General features: G+C 43.3%; 1 protein-coding gene across 1 annotated transcript in view; it reads left to right on the plus strand.

Annotated features, from left to right (window-relative positions):
• The first annotated feature begins 1,446 nt into the window (after positions 1 to 1,446).
• Il15 (interleukin 15) overlaps positions 1,447 to 9,451 on the plus strand; it is a 79,587-nt gene continuing 71,582 nt past the window's right edge. Inside the window, exon 1 of the mRNA XM_010639867.1 lies at positions 1,447 to 1,588. The gene's annotated coding sequence lies outside the window, so the exon portion shown is untranslated. The remainder of the gene's footprint in view (positions 1,589 to 9,451) is intronic.

The raw sequence follows: 9,451 nt of genomic DNA on the forward strand, positions 1-9,451 counted from the left end.
TGATTTCTTCATTTCCTTAAATATTATTTCCAACTATTGACTTAGTGGACTAAAGCGTGAAGTGATAATCGTAAAACATCTCTCCGTTATTATTTCAAATACAATGCGATAGAAAGATTTACATTTATGGAAACAAAATTTCATAAAAAGAAATGACCTCATGTGAAATTTAATGTACTCTTTATATTTAACAATTTCTACAATGTTTGTTTTATTTTTATCCTATTTATGTAATGCACATCGAACACAGCAGAATTTTAGCTCCTAGGAATCTGATTATTTTCTCTGTGCCTTGACTCAAAAGTTTTGGGAAGCACAGTCCTCTAGTCCACTGGGGATTTTTAGTAAGACACATCCCTGCCAGATTTTCCCTGGTGCTTTCAAAACTGGCCATGAAGCCGCGGCTGCTGGCTGTGATCAGCACGTAGATTCGTCTCAAAAATTCAATCTTGTCTTCTGCCTTGAACACGCAGCATGTCCTGGTCCCTTCACACGGGGCCCTGTGCCGGTTTGGCAAAGTGACCGGAGAGAGGTTCGTTTCCTGCAAGTCCATTGTCCCTGCCCACTGACTTGGACAAATCGGTCACCTAGACGTTGAGTAAAAATTCAGAAACTTCCTTCTTCCAGCCTGCTGGATGCTTCCACGCCCTTCCCCTTCCTCGGGGCACCATCCGGGGCCGGGTCCCCAGGCCTTGCAGCGGACGGCTCCCACCTGGTGTCCACCCTTGGCAGGCCATGCCTCTCCTTGCGAACTTTCCGCAGGTGTCTCAGGAAGTGGCGGTGCGGCCAGCGGTGGCGGCCCAGAGAGGCGGGGCTGGTGCTCCTGGACTTCTCTTGTCCTTCAGGTTCCATGCCCCAGATCCTGCAGGTGGCAGAAACCCGCCAGGCTTCTGGGGACACCCCGAGCGGTGGCCCCGGAGCGCGCGTCCCCTCCCCCGGCCTCGCTGGAGGTGTTTATCTTGGCCTCTGCCCCTGGCTCTTTCTGTTTCGCTTTTCCTTACGCTGGGGGTGGGGACTCGCCCGGTGGAAGGCAGCCGGGGTGGGGATCCCAGCTGAGCCCGGGCCCCTAGGGTGTGCAGAGCTCCAGGGAAGCAGGGGCGCGACCCGCCCGCCCGGAGAGGGGAGGTGTGGGGAGTTCGCCGAGCGCTGGAGTTTTCCCCCCCGAATGCCGACGCCCCAGCCCCTCCCGTCTCTGGTTCTCCTCACCCTCTAGTCTGTACCAGCCGCCGGCCCGCCAGCCCGCCCTCTTGACCAGGACTTCAGTTTTGGATTGCGCTACGTGCGCGTTTTTTTCCCCCCCTCCCGACACTTTATTTGGCTCGCGTCTCTAGGACCCGTCCTCCCGCCTTTGTAGGTCGCAGACTGCGGGTCCCTGCGCGCCCGGCACGAGTCTCCAGTGCGCTCCGAGCTCCCTGCTGCGCACGGGCGGTGGCCGCGCTACCTGCGCGCCCAGGACGGCTCAGGGTGGCGAAGGGTGAGAGACGCGCGCCCCGCTGCCCTTGCCGCTTACGGGTTTCCAAGAAGAAGTGGTCTGGCAACCCTGCGCCCCGAGATTTGAATCTAGTCAAGCTCAGAAAAGTCAAGAAAGGTACCGCAGCTCCCCGCTCGCTTCCTCCTTGTGCCCTCTGAAACTCGCTGTGGCTGCTGCTTTTGCAAAATCAAATTAGTCCCTTCTCGATCAGGACAGGTCTTCCGGGGAGAGAAATGTGTAGGAATGGTCAGTGTTTGGCACTGGGTCAGCCTTAGCGACAACTCACGAGCCGCTTTTCACTTACACAGTCATATGCGGAATGCCAGAACAACTTGGACTAAAAGCAGGCGAATTGTACTGACATCAAGTTCTTATTCAAAGGGGCTTTCAAGAACATCCAGTTAATTTCTTCAAGTGTTATTGCGGCTGCATATTGCAAAAGAATACAGTTCACTTGCATTTAATTTTTGCAATTCCATGCATTTAAAATTATGGTAACTTCACAGTATCTGTAAAGGAAAGTGATTCTTGAAGGATGATGGCTAATAATAGTCTCTCTCTCTCCCTCTCTCTTTCTCTCTCTCTCTCTCTCTCTCTCTCTCTCTCTCTCTCTCTCTCCCCCCCTCTCAATAATAGACTCTTAAGGATGAGTCAGAAGGTAGAACTCAAGCAAAGTGGGTGTGACCAGCTCTTTTCCAATAGACTTTAAAAAGCCTACTTTCTAATATTATGATACTTTTATGTCCCTACTTGGAAGTTGTAGTCCTCAGATTGTCAGTGTTACCGACCTAGCCGAATTTTAATTAGACTTTTTCCTTTTTTTTGGTATCGGGGATGGAATTCGGGTCCTTGCCCTTGTGAGGCAGGCACCAGAACCACTGAGTTAAATCCCCGGCTCTCACGGCTGGCTTCTGACAGGCTGGGTCTTCTGGTCATTTTTGTGTCACTGCTTTGTGATGATTTGGAGTGCCAACTCCAGAATCTGATTTGAAACTATAATTATGTTTTTTGTAAATAATGCTTTTTTGTTTCAATCCCTGCAATTCGTATAGCAAAGGTTGACAGCAATATCACACTGTTTATCAATGAAATATGTTTATCATCCATGGAGGAGGGAGAGAAAAAATGGTTTCACTTTTTATGAAATAAGAGTTTGGAAGTGGAAGGTTTTAAACGTTGGATTTCTTCATCTCAAGTTTTCTGTCTCTAGCAGATTTCAGAAAGGCTGTAGAAGAAGCCCTGAATTGCTGCTTGTAATTCATCTTTGACCCAGACAGAAAACTGTACTTTTCTTCCCATTTCTCCTAGAGTTTTCAGTTTTATGTATTATGCAACTGTTCTTCAGAAGGGTATTTAATGGTGATATACAGAGAACTCTCTTCAGATCCACACTTGAATTTTTGGCCAATAATGTGAATAATTACCAACATCTATTACTTTCTTACATACCGACCATTGTTTTCAGTGTGCATTTTAAAAAGTCATCAGCATGAACATGTGGTAGCGATTGGATTTTATAGCTGAGGAAATTGATGTATACAGAGCTAGGAAGTTGGTACAACTAGGACTCCAACTGCGACAGGTTTAAGATTGCTGGTATTTTCAAAGGATAGTATTATTCCTATTGAAATATTTTCTATAATTTGATGGTTACGCTGATTTCATTTCGATACAGTGTTACAATGCTAAAATGCTGGCTTTAAAGTAACGCTTGATGGTATTTCTGTAATGGACATTATACATATATATTTAATATATATTATATATTTATAATCAAGTAATAGTCACATTAATATTGTGTATGCGTGGCTCCTTGGTCCGCATATGGAAGTCTTTGTGTAATTTGCATCAGTTTCTGCTGTTTGGTGACTAACGAGCACATTTGGATTAAGCTACATATGGAGTGATCAAAATGTACAGTGAATGCGTCAATTTTGCGACATTATTACTTTACACGACATATTGCCATCGGTCCCCTTCAGTATAGCTCCTCTCACTCCAAACACACATCCCATTATTCTTGCCGCGTTCAGAAGCAGTTGTTCTGAGAGTCCCCTTCATGAGTGCTTCTGTGAGGAATGGTCAAGGAGATGGTGAATGCTGCTGCTGCGTGCCATCCAGCAGGAAGGGAAACCGATAAAAACATTAGTGTGTCGTCACCCACCCACCCTATTCGTGGATCTTCCACCATGTCACTTTTGGCTGGGCCTGGAAGTCAGAATAGCCATGAAAGATAAACACGTTGAGTCAATTCAGGACATCCAGGCAACCCTGACAGAGCAACCAAAGACACTCACGAGAGAAGGCTACCAGAACTGGTCCAGGAAATGTTAGAAGCAATGGGGTTAAAGTGTTCCATGGGAAGGTGAATGTTCTGAGGGGGCTTAATGGCTTTATGTCTTTGACTGTAATATTTCTAAATGCAAACATTCACTCTGGTTTTCAGCCACACCTTCATGTATCTCTATCTGCCTATCAAAGTAGAATGCCAAGAGTCTTGGAGTGATCAGGGGCAGAGTCCCTATTGTTTTGCAACTTCAGTTAACTGTTTGGGAACTCCCCTTTTGAGAAGGTTCTATGGTGGAAGCATTGATAAGAAGCCAGTTTATTTGTCTAGCTCAACATTAGTTCTCAGATTTACTTACTTACTCATAGCAGTAATTGCATAAGAATATTGAGATTGAGCTGGGCCTGGTGGCACATGCCTGTAATTCCAGCACTCAGGAGTCTGAGGTAAGAAGACTGCCATGAGTTCAAGGTCAGCCTGGACTACATAGCCAGTTCAAAGTTATCCTGCGCTACATCATGAGACCCTGTCTCAAAAAACAAACAATGAAACAAAACAATATTGAGATTGAACATTGCTTATATACTTGCTGAAGTGTTGGGATGGAAATTCCTGTAGAGGTATTGAGAGAGTCTTTGTGAATTTAATGAGTAGTGAAATGTAATTAGTAATTTGATGATAATTCTCACTAATTACAAGCATATGTCGGTAATGTGTATGTATCTTATATGGATATAGATATGTGCATATGTATGTGTGTATAGCATATATCACTTGTTAACAACTGGGGACAGATATAAGGGATATTTTCTGTTCTCTTTCCAGACTATGATGAATAAGGGACACAGGGGTGTCCAGGAACTCTTGAAAGAGAAACTGAAGTACAAATTATTGTTATTAATGGTATCATTCTAGTAGGAACCTAATATGAATCTGGCAGTTACAGAAAACCCTGAGATGCTATGTGTGTTGCAGGCTCCTTGCTGATATTTCATCTGCGTGACCTCATTGAATCCTAATAATCATTGTGTTTTAACCCCGACTGTTAAAAAAGAAAAAAAGAGTGCTGCATGCAGAATTTCATTTGGATTAGGACTTCCTAGCAAGACACTCTGCTGAGATTTACTTTATTTCAAAGCTAATTCTCTCTCTCTCTCCCTTTTCTTTTTTGAATTTCATGTTTTCTTTTCTAGAAAAAAATCAGGTGTTCAGTATAACAAAAAATAAAATGCCCATATGCTTGCCATGAAATAGGCCCTCATTTGGGGTGATATGTTATTTATTACATTGCTTTATGTTAAGAATGATATCCTCTTTCAAATGCTTTATCTTTCCAGTTGTACATATTTGCAGTACGTAAAGTTCACATTCCTTGTGTGGATTTGGTACATGTACATGAGACATCTTAACTTCTTTTTTATTCTGCTTTCCCTTGCCTCCCTCCCTCTCCTTCCTTTTCTTGATCCCTCTCCCATCGGAGAAAGATCTATTTCCCTACTTCTTATTATCTTTTATTTTGCCCTTTATTTATAATTTGGGTTTGTCATATAAAAAAGTTATTCAGTGCTAAAATTAGAAATAGGAAATGGGGTTTTTCAGCTCAGTTCAGTTCAACAATATCATTTTGTTCATAGTTTGTATCTGAAGGAAAGGTGTTTATAGGCACCTGCTTTATAGGGTTTTATCTTACTGCATGGGGAAGGGACTATATAAGACCATATAAAAGTGGAATTGAAAGTCTGAATGCACAGCATAGTCGCTTCTTCTCCTGGTGCTAATCATTCTTCCAGGTCTTGACAGGTTACCAACAGCATCAGGAAAGTAATACAAATTACTTTGCTAGATGAAGAAATGGAAACTGAAAATGGTCCTGAAAGGAGAATGAATGTTAATCACATGATTGGAGGGCGAGAGGAAGAAGCTCAATTAATCATTTCATCATGTAACATAAGTGCAGAGAAGGTCCTAGACCCGGAATTATCCTTTTCCTTGGGGGGCATTGTGTATGTCCTTTCTAATTGAAATTTGAGAAATAAAGTAGCCCCCTGAAGACTGCTGGCACTGACCTCTCAAAGTTTTCAAATAATTATCCTTTAATTGAACGGTTCACAGTTAGGGATCTAACAACGTATTTTCCAATTTTTTTTTCTTTTCCTTACTCCTCTACAATAAATATAACTATATAAATTGAAATTTAGTTCTATTGTTAGAAATTATTCTTGGCTATGCTATTTTAAATATGAGCAGTATACAATCAAAATAACCCTTCAACTTTTGGTAAGTAGTGGAAATAAAACTAAAACTATATTTGAAATATGTGTTATAGGAGTACGTATGTTTGATATCAGTGTTTTGATTACAATTTTCTTTCATATCAGCCTTTAAAATCGCCTCTGTGTCTGTTGCCTTGCCGGGCAGGGCCTGTAGTGAGATTCCGGAGGAGGGAGGGACTTGTCTTTCTTTTGTGAAGCCGTGGGGAAAGGGTTGTTATGAAAGGGGAAGTGGGAAAGGAGAACTGCCTAGAAATCTGCTTTGCTGATGCACATGCACGTTAGATGTCCCTGGTAAGGAGGGGCTCACTTTTGGCATCAGAGAAGCCAATGTAGAAGATGGGGAAGGATGTGGAACGTGGTTCCCTCAGAACTCTGTGCCCACACAGAGTAGCCTTGCTAGGGTACCCCCAGGGTGCTTCTTCTCAGTTGGGAGATTTCTGACCTCTTCAAGCTGCCCCCTGCACCCTTCCCTTGGATTCTGGATTAGCATGGTTTATTGTGCTTATGGCAAAGTGTGTAAGTCAGTCAGGGAGCCATAGGATCCTGTTGAGGCTCTTGCAGAAGCTTCCCAAAGACAGCCTTGGGAAAGGAATCTTCACAGAGGGTTGGGGAGGCTGAGATTCCCCGCACTTCCTCTGTCAGGTCTCTGGTTCTGCATACACCGGAGCCTTCATGGGTCTTGCTCAAAACGTCCCTAGTTTGATTTTGCTGTCTCTGTTTACACCTCAGATAGATTAATGATTTGTCCTTTTATGAGTTTATCTGGTGCCATATACATTCCCCTAATAATATTTTGTTTGTCTTTATTTATTTATTGCTGCACCAGGAATTGAACTTAGGGCCTTTGTACTAAGCTATATCCCTAACTCCTTGTAGCTTTTATTTTGAAACAGTCCTGCTAATTGGCTCAGGATGGCCTCAAATGATGTCCCCCTGCCTCATCCTCCAGAAGAGCTGAGATTACACGTGTACATTTATTTTTTTATGCATCTGCCTCTACATTTATGCTCTGAATAAAGACAAACATATCCTGTGTGTCTAGCAGAGGGATAGTCATGAATTTGATTTGTATTGATTTCAATGAGAGTCAATCAGATTATTCAAATTTGAATTGCTAAGTGGAAAAAGGTAAGGGAGGTAGGAGAGATATAAACAGTATTGCAAAAACAATGTTGGACTGATGTAATTACAGTGGTATTTTAGGAAAATTAGCCTGGAGTAGAGTTATTGAGGCAAATTAGAGATAAGAAACCAGCTAAAAATCCATCCAGTTATTTCCTGTGTGTAGTCTCATTCCCCTTATCAGCTCAATGGCCCTAATAATTCTCTTTCTCCCTCTCTGTATAATAGGTCATCCCCATTACCATGTAGTTATACAATAATTCCAGCTATTACAAAAAGAATTAAACTCATGCTTTTCCCCTCGTGTTTCCTAGCACTACCACTTGGTTTTCTCTGCCCATAATTTAAAGGAAAACTTCCAGAGTTAATTACATCCTCTATTTGGTATCTCTTTCTTCCCCTTTCTTGAACCAGGCAGGCTGTCATCCTGGCTGGTCCCTGACAGTGCAGTTGTCTTGGTAGCAAGAATCTCCACATTGCTAAACCCAGCAGTCAGTTCCTAGTTCTCTTCCTCTGAGCCCTTTCTGAGAATTCTTCATTTCCGCATCCAAGCCACCCTTCTCTCTTTATTTCCTTTTTTTGTCCTCCAGCAACTATTTCAATCTCTTTTTCACTGATTTCTTTCTGCACTTAGCTAACCTGTAAAGATAGGACAGTTGAAGACTCAAGCCTTAAGCTCTTTCTCTATAGGATTTATTCGGTCTCCTGGGTTTTAATGCCTTCATACTGATGTTTTCTATATTTATATCTCCAGCTGAGGCCCCTCCCTCAACTGCAGACTCATATCCAAAGTCTACCCAGCATGTCTGATTCGATATCATTGGATTCCTGACTTCACTCTTCAATCTATCTCTCCCACTGTCTTCCCTATCTAAATTCAGGGCAGTTGGCCTTTAAGGTGCACAATCACTTAATCGGGCCATCCTGGAGTTGTCTTTATCTTTCCTTAGGACTACGGTGAATTTGATCCCAAGTCATTTAGCTAAGTCTCCAAAATACTCTCCTCGCCAGTGTTATTACTGCCAGCTGGGTCCAAGGCACTATCATGGTTTTCAGTATTACCCCAAGATCTGATGTTCTCTCTGCTGCTGTCCTTAGCTCCCCTCAAACTGTAAAAGCACACCAGCCACATTGTTTCTTTTATCTGTTGATGAAGTAAAAATGACCACCATAAAACAAGAGCAAAATAGAACAAACAGCCCAGAACTCCATGGCTTTTAAAAACTCAGTTTATTACTTGCTTTGGATCTGCAATCCGAGCTGCATTCAGCTGGTCGGCTCCTCTTAGGCTGGGGGGAGGGATGCATCCGGGAAGTAATAAACTGCCCCCAAACCTAGCTGTATACAGTTAAGAATGATTTTATTTTCTCAAGTTTGAAAATTTGGACAAGACAAAGTGGGGATGAATTTTCGCTACCGTACAACGCCTGCGTCTTCAGCTGGAATGACTCAGTGGGTGTCTGAGGTGGCTCAGGACCCTGGGTTGCACACATGGGACTCTGGATTCCTTGCTTCTTCCTCTCCACGTGGCTGGATTGGGCTTCTTTATAGCAGGATGGCACCAGGGCTGTCAGATGCCTACAGAGAATCCACTTCTAGTCCAAAAAGCTGGAGCTGCAGGCTCTTAAGGCCTGGGAGTTGTTTCCCACACAGTCATATTTGTCTCACTCTTTTGGGAAAAGCAAGCCAGAGGCCATCTCCTGTTCAAGGAGAGAGGACACAGATACCACTTGTTTATGATTAGAGTGCTGTACATCTCAGAGAAGGAAGGCATTGGTTCATGGCAGATTTGTTTGAAGATTATCTGCCTCAGGTGGAATCCTCTTTGGATATATTAATCAGATTATACCGCTCCTGATTCAAAAGCCTCCCTTGCCTTCACATCATACGATGAAAGCCAGATTCTGTAACAGTGGTCTGCACGTCCCTGGGTGATTTGTCCTCTGCTTACCTTACCTGCTACTCCTTCCTTAGGTCACTGAGTCAGCCACATGGACAGCTTCCCCGTGCTTCAACCATAGGGCCATGTTCTTGTCGGAGTATCCGTGAATTTGCTAAACTTTAAAGTGGCTCTTTTCTCAGTTATGGTCCACTCTTCCTTCCCTGCTTCCGGACTGGCTTAAACATCCCCTGTGTGGTGAAGGCCCTGACTGGTGTACTTTGACTGCACTCCGCTTCAGCTCTTCTCCGTACACCTGTCACTGTGCAAGGCAGTGCTATGTTCACGCTACCTTATCCAAACTCATAGAGCCAAATGGGTTTTGGAACTAACAGACTTTTTTTTTTTTTTTTTTTTTT

This window comes from Fukomys damarensis, unplaced genomic scaffold, assembly GCF_012274545.1.
Source record: "Fukomys damarensis isolate Sample0158 unplaced genomic scaffold, DMR_v1.0_HiC HiC_scaffold_38, whole genome shotgun sequence".
Lineage (NCBI taxonomy): Eukaryota > Metazoa > Chordata > Mammalia > Rodentia > Bathyergidae > Fukomys > Fukomys damarensis.